Source organism: Macaca thibetana, chromosome 11 (genome assembly GCF_024542745.1).
Source record: "Macaca thibetana thibetana isolate TM-01 chromosome 11, ASM2454274v1, whole genome shotgun sequence".
NCBI classification, from domain to species: domain Eukaryota; kingdom Metazoa; phylum Chordata; class Mammalia; order Primates; family Cercopithecidae; genus Macaca; species Macaca thibetana.
Window position 1 is genome coordinate 17,782,862 of NC_065588.1, and position 11,739 is coordinate 17,794,600.

The window sequence follows — 11,739 nt, forward strand, 5'->3', positions numbered from 1 at the left end:
AAGAATATATTGCCTGGAAATGATGCCATTCAATTATATTTAAACACTGATTAAAAAGTAGATTTTAAATGTTTTCGTTACAAAAAAGTATGTGAGGTGACAGATTTGTCGATAGCTTGATGTAATCACTCTGCAATGTAAACATATAACATCACATTTTAACTGATAAATATATACAATTGTTTTTCAATTAAAAATAAAATTTAAAATATAAGCAGTTTGAAAGTAAAAGGGTGGAACAAACACTTGATGCACACTATCTGACATTAATATAGCAAATCCTGCTTCCTTTTGATTGCATTTCAGGGCAAATGAAATTACTAAAGACAAAAAGGATATTGTATAATGATATCAGCACTATTTTCTGAAAATCCTGTCTTTCCCCATGGAATCACCTGGTTTCTTTGCAATATCAATCATGAATATAAGGATTTATTTTGGGACTCTTAGTTCTGTTCCATTGGCCTTCAGGCTTGTCATTATCCTAGTATTTGAATGGATAGGTTACATTTTGCTTTTTCTATTCATCTTTTGATGGACTTGTTTTTTATTCTTTGGCTATGACAAATAATGATGCTATGAATATTCACGTGCAAGTCTTAGTGTGAATGTATATTTTCATTTTTCTTGTGTATATAACTAGGAGTGAATTGCTGGGTCGTAGGGCAACTATATTTAACTTTCTTTGGAACTTCCAGGCTGTATTTCAAAGTGAATGCACCATTTAACATTCCAATAAGCAAAGCATTAGGGTTTCAATTTCTTCATATTCTTGTCTGCACTTGTTATTATCTGTGTTTTTCTATAGAGCAGATCTAGTGGGTAAGAAGTAGTACCTCAGAGTAATTTTAATTTTCTTCTCCCTCATGATTCGTTAAGTATCTTTTCATGTGCTTATTAGGCATTTGTATATTTTCTTTGGATAAGTATTTATTGAAATTATTTTTTCATTTAAAAAAGGTCAGTTTGTTTTGTGTTCTAAGTGTGTATTACATGTATTAGATAGAAATCCTTTAACAGATATGTTATTTGCAAATATATTCTCTCAGGTTGTAACTTTCCATTTCATTGTCTTTTGAAGCAGGCAAGTTTTATATTTAATTAATTTAATTAATTATAGACCTTTTTTCTCATTTGCATATCATGCTTTTGGTGTTTTATCTAAGAAATATGCTTCATCGAAGATTATGAAGATGTTTCTGTGAGTTTTCTTCTGAAAGTGAAATAACTTTAGTTTTACATTTAGGTCTATGATATTTTAGAATTCATTTTTGTAGGTGCTGTAAGTTAAGGTTAAATTAACATTTTTGCATGTATACATTCAATATCAGCACATCTAGAATACTGATTTTTCCCATGACATAGTTTGACACGATTGTCAAATAATAACCAATCACAAATGTCAGGGTTTATTTGTGGATTCTTAATTACTTCCCATTAGTCTGTATGATTACCATTATTCTAATACAAAACTGTCTTGATTACTGCAGCTCTACACAATATTATAAGTCAGAAAGTATAGTCTTTCAGCTTTTTTCCTTTGTAGATTGTTTTGGCTATTTTAGGTCTTTTGCATTTCAAGTAAATTTCAAGGTTATTTTGGCAATTCCTGCCAGAAAGTATACTGGGATTGTGATAGAAATTGCTTTTAATATACTATAAATCAATTTGGGGAAAATCGCCATCTTATTAAGTCCTCCTGTCCAGAAAAATGTATTGTCTCTGTTTTTAAGTCTTCTTTAACATCACTTACAAATGTACTGTAGTTTTTAGTGTATAAATCTTGAGTATACTTTGTTAAATTCATTCCTAAGCATTTTATTCTATTTAATGTTACACTGAATGAAGTTAATCTCATTTTTGTAGAGTTCATTGCTACTATATAAAAGTACAATTAATTTTTGTATGTTGATCTTGCATCCTACTACCTTGATGAAATAATTTACTATTTCTGTTGTTCTATTACTATTGTTGTAGTAGTTCTTGTATATAACTTTAGATTTTCTATGTACAGAATTATATCATTTGCGGAGAAAGGCAGATTTATCTCTTCCGATTTGAATGTCTTCTTTTTCTTATTGCCAAATTATACTGACTGGAAGCTATAGTAAAATGGTAAATAGATGTAGAAAGAGTGGGAATCTTTGCCTTTTTCTATTTTTACAGGGAAAGATAACCATTAAGTATAATGCTAGCTGTACATTTTTCAAAGATGACCTTCATCAGGTGGAATAAATTTATTTCTACTCTAAGTTTATTGATAGTATTTAATCATGAATGAGTGTTGGATTTTGTCACATGATTTTTGTGCATCTAATGTAATAGAGAAAAGTTGTTCAGAAAATGGAAACTTTTCTGCATATGAGAGAGTTCTAATTGGTAGATAACTTTTAAAATGTATCTGTAAAGAGATGAAATGTCATTGAAAATGACAAATCCAAACTAATAGAGTTAAAATTAATAATATGAATGGCAGAATACATACTTATGTGTATTTGATGATAGTCTGAATTAATCGTTTGAAAAGAGTAGGAACGTAGCACGAGCTTGTGTTTGAAATATTATAAAGTAGAAGAGATGACTTTCTACTAGTCACTGTATGGTAATAGCTTAACATATTAAGAACAGACAATATGACAGACATACATTATGACAAAAAAATACTCATTATTAGACAAAGGAGGAAAGTGCAGATAAATACAAAATACAAAGGGGCAGAAAACCTCAATCCCATTGGAAGATTACACAGGGATGTCATTCTTTTATTATTATTATTATACTTTAAGTTCTAGGGTACATGTGCACAACGTGTAGATTTGTTACGTATGTATACATGTACCATGTTGGTGTGCTGCACCCATTAACTCGTCATTTACATTAGGTATTTCTCCTAATGTCATCCCTCCCCACTCCTCCCACCCCACAACAGGCCCCAGTGTGTGATGTTCCCCACCCTGTGTCCAAGTGATCTCATTGTTCAATTCCCACCTATGAGTGAGAACATTCGGTGTTTGGTTTTCTGTCCTTGTGATAGTTTGCTCAGAATTTAGGGATATCTTTCTAAACATTACACAGGTACACACCCACACCCACACACATCTCTAAGTAAATTATAAAATCAAAAAACTAGAGAAATTAGGTTATAAAACTCTGAAAATAGATGAATAACTTTGACAGAAATACTAAAAACAAAAAGAATATTACATAAAGTCAAAAAGAAAAAGTATAAGCAGCAATATTTGATACTTTATATCTAAATTATAAGGTTCCCAAAATGACTTGAATGGTAAAGCAAAAACAAAATATGGAAGGAGTGGACCAATGTGAGGCACATGTGTTTTTTTAAGCTTTACGCTAAGTATTCATGGTACATACCTAAAGTGTGATTATGAGGATAGGGCTAAGCTAGCAGGGTCTTACCAGGGCAGGCTAGAGAGCCCACAGGACTGGTACTAGTTGTCCAAACTTTCTTAGGCAGAGAAACGTCATGAAGACTGCCTGGTCTTTAGCTAGACTAAGTACCTCCAGCTAGTTACTAGATGTTCTAGGGAGATTTAGTAAAGCTAGATACTCTGTTTTCAAATCAGCAACTATGAAGGCAGCACATCCTGGTAGCTCAGGAGCCAACTGTAAACCTGGAAAGAACTCAGTACTAGTATTAAATACACTTAAATAGATATGTAACCTAGATGACTTACAGGATCACTTGTTGAGTCTCGGGTTTTATTCAACCGTAGAAGCATATGGTAGTTTTAAAAGTTGTAGATATATTCGGAAAAGACAAACAAATATTGACAATACAGACGACTTCTCAAACTCAACGTCACATATTACATGATTTGGTTAGTCATTCATTCGAAGATTCCAGCCCTACCAGAGTAGGTGGGAAAATATTCTGATCATCCTTACTACATTTTTATGTGTTTTAGCATTCCTAGGGCTATTTAAAATCAAACCTAAAAGCAGCTATTTATTAATAAAGAATGTCATATTCATCTCCACCTCTGCTAACAATGAGTAGGAACATCTTTATTTCCTGACTTACTGGTCCTAAACAATTCCTTATTTCTCATTAAGGAACTTATCTATAGCCTGATGATTTTAAAATATTTGCTTTATATATCTTAAGGTCATTGTATTTATTCATGTGAGCATGGTTTTATGGCAAGTAATGCTGGATTTCTGTGTATGAGGGTTATATGCATTTTGTTTTTAAATAAATGTAGTGTGATGAATGTAAATAAATGTAAAGAAAAAATAGGTTAAAAGCACAGCTTATAAGTAAGATGAATATGGATAGATATGGCAACATTTTTGAAGATAATATGCTGACTGACTTATGTATGGGAAGCAATAACTTAATGTAAAATTAAAGAAAAAATTAAAAAGCAGTAATAACAAAATAATGTTGAGAGAAACACAGATATGGAAGTTTTCTGTCTTAAGTAGAAATAAGTTACATTGAAGAATATATAAAGGTAAAAGCTAATACATTCATACACATACACACATAATACTCTTTAATTAACAGCATAATTTTTAATATATTCCTGTATCCAAACTTAAGTCTTTCCCCTCTTTAGACTTCAGGTGCAGAAAGTTGAGTTAATCATATTCTTCAGTTAATGGCATGGTATCTTCATTGGTTTGTCAAGGCATTTGCATTTTTAAAGTATCTTACCCGATATTTTCAGTTTTTATTAAATCACTATCACACCCCAATAACACTCAAATATATTTTAAAATATCCCTTGGATATGTATACAGTTATGTGAAATAAATAGCTTTATGTTCCTTTATGTGATTGTACTTATTTCTATATAATTTACTAATGAAAATTATATTTTTAATTAAATAATTTTGATATATACTTGGAAGCCTCCAAGTAGAGAAATATTTTTGAGTGTTTGTCTCCTTGCACTATATTTTTTGAAGTCAATTAGTTTATAGAAGCCACAGTCTCTTAACGCAAATTTGCTTTCAAGTGAAAATATTTACTGCACACAATTTAAAACAGTGTTTTAAAGCAGTTAAAGTGATAACATTTAAATCAGTGTAGACTGTAAATTTTAATTTTATCCTATAGTCTTTTTTTAAATGTATGTACATTATATATTACTTATTTAAAAATTTAGCATAGAAAATCTTTGTATTTTTACAGTATAACATAAAATGTGGGTATATTAACATTACTGTTTCACATAAGCAAATTATTAGCTAAATTATTAAGAAATCATATTTATATTTTTCTTAGTAAGTCACTGGCTCTAGATTCTAGATTTTGAAGCATATGTCACAAACTTTAGCCTATTGCAATTTGGTCTGGTGAACTGATTTTCCTTTATCAAATGTTTAAACTGGAGTAAACACCTATTGTCTCTGAGCATTAATTTTTCCATTTCAAAATGAGCGGAAGCAATAATACTCTTAACACAACTGCGAAGAGATTATAATGATGCCTAACACACAGTAGGAGCAAAACAAGTGACAAATAAGTATTATAATGTTGAAGACCATATGATCATTTACTTGCAAATGTGCAAATGCTATGTTTATTATTTTTCTCTATATTTCTTCATTTAATACGAGACATTATGGTCAAGGACAGATTAAAATCTTTCTCAGTTTTACTTCTTCCTCAGTCACACTTAAGTTCCTATTAGAACTTTTAGTCATTTCACGTTTTTAATATATAAAAACTCTTTCCATTATTTTAAAATTACAAGGAATTTGTCCAATCACTACAAAATCTCAGGGCTTATGTTAGTCTGAGTGAAATGATGAAGAAGAATTATAACTTAAAATTATTAGAGACGGAGAAATAATAATTATCCAAACATTTGTGAATTGTAATTGTAACTAATGCCTCATATTGGAGCTCCTATTTTTCAATAGTTTATCCTTTATTTGTAAATTAGATATTATTCTGACAAGAATATTATCCCATATCTAACAGGGGATAAAATTTTAATAGAAGGAGGATATGCCAAAAACAGATTACACTAATGTATGTCCAGAATATCATGTGGATCAGGCCTAAAAAAGCACAACCTTTGCTATTACTACTACACACAAGAGGCTGTAAGCATATGTGTAATTATGTAAGATTGTCACAGAAACATTATCTAACATTAAGAAGAGTGACAGTCTGCAACATTTATCTTAGAGGTGTCATTCCCTGAGATGAGGTGTTCTCTTCATTAGAGCTTGGTAGCTATGTATAATAGGAGTCAACAATCAGTGATTTTATATCTGTTAAAATTAATCAAAAGATTGAAATAATTAAACATACATTTAAATAAAATCAGGAATGCTATGTTCTAGTTAATGTAGTTTTTGGCAAATAACTGAAAACATTAAAAAGAGATGGAAATTATATGAAAAAAATAAAATAGCTGAGATTAAGAACTCAATAGGTTGTTTTAAGTCATTAGAGATAACTAGAGAATTATTGATTAATTTATAATGTACCAATTGAAACATGAAGGAACAAGAAAATATATAGTACAAAAACGGTGCAGAAAACATAAACTATGAAGAGATCTATAATTACATGTAATTTATACCTCAAAAGGAAAGTTGAAATAAATGGAGGCAAAATTTAAAGAGGTAAGGGTGAAAATTTTACAAAACAAATGAAATGTGTCAAGCACTGATTCAAGGAACTCCAAGAAGCTAAAGAAAATCACACAAAGGCACATTACATAAAACTGCACAGATGGATCAATATGCAAAAGTCAATAAATGGGATATATCACATCAACACAATGAAAGACAAAAACCATATTAGCATCTCAATAAATGCTGAAAAAAATAGCAAAATTCCACATCCTCTTATAATTTAAAAAAAAACTCGCAACAAATTAGGTATACAAAAAATGTATCTCAACACAATGAAGGCCATATATGGCAAGCCGACAGCTAACAGTTATATACAATGGTAAAAAGTGAAAAGCTTTTTATCTAATATCAGGAACAAGACAAGGATACCCACTATCTCTATTCATCATAATAATATGTCAGAAAGAAATAAGAAGTATCCAAATGGGAAGAAAAGTTCAATTGTCTGTTTGCAAATGGCATAATCTTACATATAAAATACCCCAAAGAATCCGCCAAAAGTTGTTAAAACTGATAAATGATTCAATAGCATTGTGGGATACAAAATCAGCATACAAAAATCATTAGGTTTTCTTAGACTAAAAATTGACTACCTGAAAAAGAAGTCAAGAAAATCCTAGTAATTATTCCTAAGTATTTTTATTGATTTTGTAGGATTTTCAAATTAATTCCTAAGTATTTTGCTGATTTTGCGGGGTTTCAAAATCCTGCAAAATCAATAAAATTTGAGAATCCTACATTTCAGAATCCTGCAAAATCAGCCAAATACTTAGGAATAAATTTAACCAAGGAAGTGAAAGCTCTGCACACTTAAAACATAAAACATTGAAAGAAATCGAAGAATATACAAATAAATGGAAATATGTGCCACGTTCATAAATTTAAATAACTAATATTGTCAAAATGGGCATACTACCTGAAATGATTTACAGACTTAATTCAATCCCCACCAAAAGACAAAGACAGTCTTCTCAGAAATAGAAGAAACAATCCTAAAATTTATATAGAACCACAAAAGCATCCAAATAGCCAGGGCAATCTTGAGCAAAAAGAACAAAGCTGGAGGCATAATACTACCTGACTTCAAAATACACTACAAATCTGTAGTAACTCAAATAGCATGATGCTGCCACAAAAACCGACACACAGAGCAATGCAACAGGATAGCAAGCCCAGAAAAAAATCCATGCATTTATGGTCCCTTGATTTTTCATTTATTCTCTTTAATACTTGATATTGGAAAAACTGGATATCCACATGCAGAAGAATGAAATTGGACCCTTATTTCACATCTTATAGAAAAATCAGCTAAAAATGAATTAAAGATTGGGCATAATATTTGAATCTGTGAAACTGCTAGAAGAATACATAGGGGAAAAGCTCCATGATATAGGCTAGGGCAATGATTTTTAGGATATGACCCCAAAAGCACAGGTAACAAAAACAAATACGGACCAATGGGATTACATTAAGCTTATTATTATTTTTATTTTGTCACAGCAAACAAAACAACAGAATGAAGAGGCAACTCATGGAATGGGAGAAAATGTTTGCAAACCACACATCTGATAAGGGGTTAATATCCAAAATGTATAATAAATCAATTGCAAGAAAGTAAACAGATTTTAAAAAGGGCAAAGAACCTGAATATACATTTTTTCAAAGAACACACATAAATGGCCAACAGATATGTGAAAAGAGGCTCAACATTACTAATCACCAGGAAAATGCAAGTTAAAATTACAGAGATATCCTCTCACACCTGAGATACCAATTCACACCTTGCTATTTTCAAAATGACAAAATATAACAAGCGTTGACTAGGATGTGGAGAAGCAGGAATCCTTGCACGTTGTTGTGGTGAGTGGAAATTAGGAGAACCATTATGGAAAACACTGAAGAGTACTCAAAAAATTAAAACTAGAACTAATATATGATCCAGCAATCCCAGTACTGGGTATATACCCAAAGGTAACAGCATTTGTGTGTTGAAGAGACACCTGCACTCTCATATTCATTTCAGCATTATTCACAATAGCAGAAGCTGAGGTTGAAGGATATTCAGGTGACAGAGGATACAAAATTTCAGCTAAGCAGAGGGAATAAGTTCAAGATATCTATTATTCAACATAGTAACTACAGTTAATAACAATGTTTTATATTATATCTGAAAATTGCTAAGAGTAGATTTTAACTGTTTTCTCCACAAATAAATATGTGAGGTAATACATATGTTAGTTTCATTTAGTCACTCTTCAATGTATACATATTTTTGAACCTTATGTTGTACACCATCATTTTATACATTTTTATTTGTCAAATAAATTTAAAAAATTAGGCCAGGTGCTCACAACACAAAAACAAATCAACAAAGCAAAACAAAAAGAAAACCGAGATTATTTTCAAAGCAGCCTGGGAAAACAGTAGTATATTACCACTATCTTCGCAACAATAATGATAGCAGACTTCCCAAAGAAACAATCGAAGCCAAAAAGTACTAAAATTATATCTGGACACTACTGGAAAAAAATGCCTACCGATCGATAATTCTATACCCAGCAAATATGTTCTTAATAATGCAGGCAAAAATAAAAGTATTTCCAGAAAAAAAATGTCATAGTTGGTGCTTTCTGTCCCCAGCTGGGCTTTTGCTGGACGTTAAGAATTAGAGTAAAACCAGAGCACATATTTGCGCTGGCCAAAGTATATGAAAGTAGTAACTCATTGGCACATTGAAATAAACAATGGTCTAACTTTCATCCTCAAAACATCATCTTAAAATGGTACTAGGGGGCACATATCATGGTTGAAGTTCCTTTATTTAAGCATTTGTTTGATGTTGCATTAAATATTTTCCCTCTCTAACTAGCTAGGGCCTGACTGCTTCAGATTGAAACTGGCAGTAGTAAAGTGGTATTTGTTGCTTCTTGAATTCTCTGCTTCGAGCTTCTTTCTTACAACTCTATCCCACCCCCATGCACTGCTGTGCTAGTCATCTTGGAACACCTGAAGAGCCAGAGCAACAAAATATGAAGAAATGATAAGGGCAAAGGAAAGATCTTTACTTACATGGTTGCTTTGGGAGTTTATTGGTGTTCCCTGCAACTGTCAAAAAGTTCTAGTCTGTCTCTTCCTTCCCCGGGACTCTTTCATAGAATCTTTAGTGATTCTGTAACACTCTCTCCCGGATATCCCTTATACAGAAGAGCTAAGAACTACTTTCTGATTTCCTAGAGTTTCTCTCCCAGATTCTTCCTTGTAGGTATTTCAGTCATCTAAGTGCCCCTTGCACATAGAACCCTAACTGACTCCAAGACAATACTTCCTCTCATATGGCCCACATCCAGTGCATGAAAACACTTGCATTCCTCATTCCAACAATTTCAGAGTGGAGTCCTATAGCACTGAAATGGGAGTCTCCTGACCCTACCGCTATAAAAGTTAATATTTTATTTCTAGATTTCTTAGGCATGAGTCAGACCCTGGTCTATGTCCCCAAAATGTAGAATGTAAAGATTCCTGGAAGCAACACATCTTATGTGCTTGGCTAAAGGTTTCTTACAAACACCTTTTCATAAAGTATATTTTCCTCACAAACATATTTGCTTTTCTCTGTTATGACCTGTTTTTAGTCCTTAACATTGCCATTGTTTTCAAGAGTTCTGAAATGTCCCTGTGAAAATTGCTATATGTATGTTTCCTTTCTATTTATTTTGAAATTTAACTCTTTTGTGTCTTGGCATCTATCAGTTTTTTTTTTTTTAATTAATTTATTATTATTATACTTTAAGTTGTAGGGTACATGTGCATAACGTGCAGGTTTGTTACATATGTATACTTGTGCCATGTTGGTGTGCTGCACCCATCAACTCGTCATTTACATCAGGTATAACTCCCAATGCAATCCCTCCCCCCGGCCCCCTCCCCATGATAGGCCCCGGTGTGTGATGTTCCCCTTCCTGAGTCCAAGTGATCTCATTGTTCAGTTCCCACCTATGAGTGAGAACATGCGGTGTTTGGTTTTCTGTTCTTGAGATAGTTTGCTAAGAATGATGGTTTCCAGCTGCATCCATGTCCCTACAAAGGACACAAACTCATTCTTTTTGATGGCTGCATAGTATTCCATGGTGTATATGTGCCACATTTTCTTAATCCAATCTGTCACTGATGGACATTTGGGTTGATTCCAAGTCTTTGCTATTGTGAATAGTGCTGCCGTAAACATACGTGTGCATGTGTCTTTGTAGCAGCATAATTTATAATCCTTTGGGTATATACCCAGTAATGGGATGGCTGGTTCATATGGTACATCTAGTTCTAGATCCTTGAGGAATCGCCATACTGTTTTCCATAATGGTTGAACTAGTTTACAATCCCACCAACAGTGTAAAAGTGTTCCTATTTCTCCACATCCTCTCCAGCACCTGTTGTTTCCTGACTTTTTAATGATCGCCATTCTAACTGGTGTGAGATGGTATCTCATTGTGGTTTTGATTTGCATTTCTCTGATGGCCAGTGATGATGAGCATTTTTTTCATGTGTCTGTTGGCTGTATGAATGTCTTCTTTTGAGAAATGTCTTCCCTTCCCCCCCCACCCCGTCTGTTCATATCCTTTGCCCACTTTTTGATGGGGCTGTTTGTTTTTTTCTTGTAAATTTGTTTGAGTTCTTTGTAGGTTGTGGATATTAGCCCTTTGTCAGATGAGTAGATTGCAAAAATGTTCTCCCATTCTGTAGGTTGCCTGTTCACTCTGATGGTAGTTTCTTTTGCTGTGCAGAAGCTCTTTAGTTTAATGAGATCCCATTTGTCAATTTTGGCTTTTGCTGCCGTTGCTTTTGGTGTTTTAGACATGAAGTCTTTGCCCATGCCTATGTCCTGAATGGTACTACCTAGGTTTTCCTCTAGGATTTTTATGGTATTAGGTCTAACATTTAAGTCTCTAATCCATCTTGAATTAATTTTCATATAAGGAGTAAGGAAAGGATCCAGTTTCAGCTTTCTACTTATGGCTAGCCAATTTTCCCAGCACCATTTATTAAATAGGGAATCCTTTCCCCATTTCTTGTTTCTCTCAGGTTTGTCAAAGATCAGATGGCTGTAGATGTGTCGTATTATTT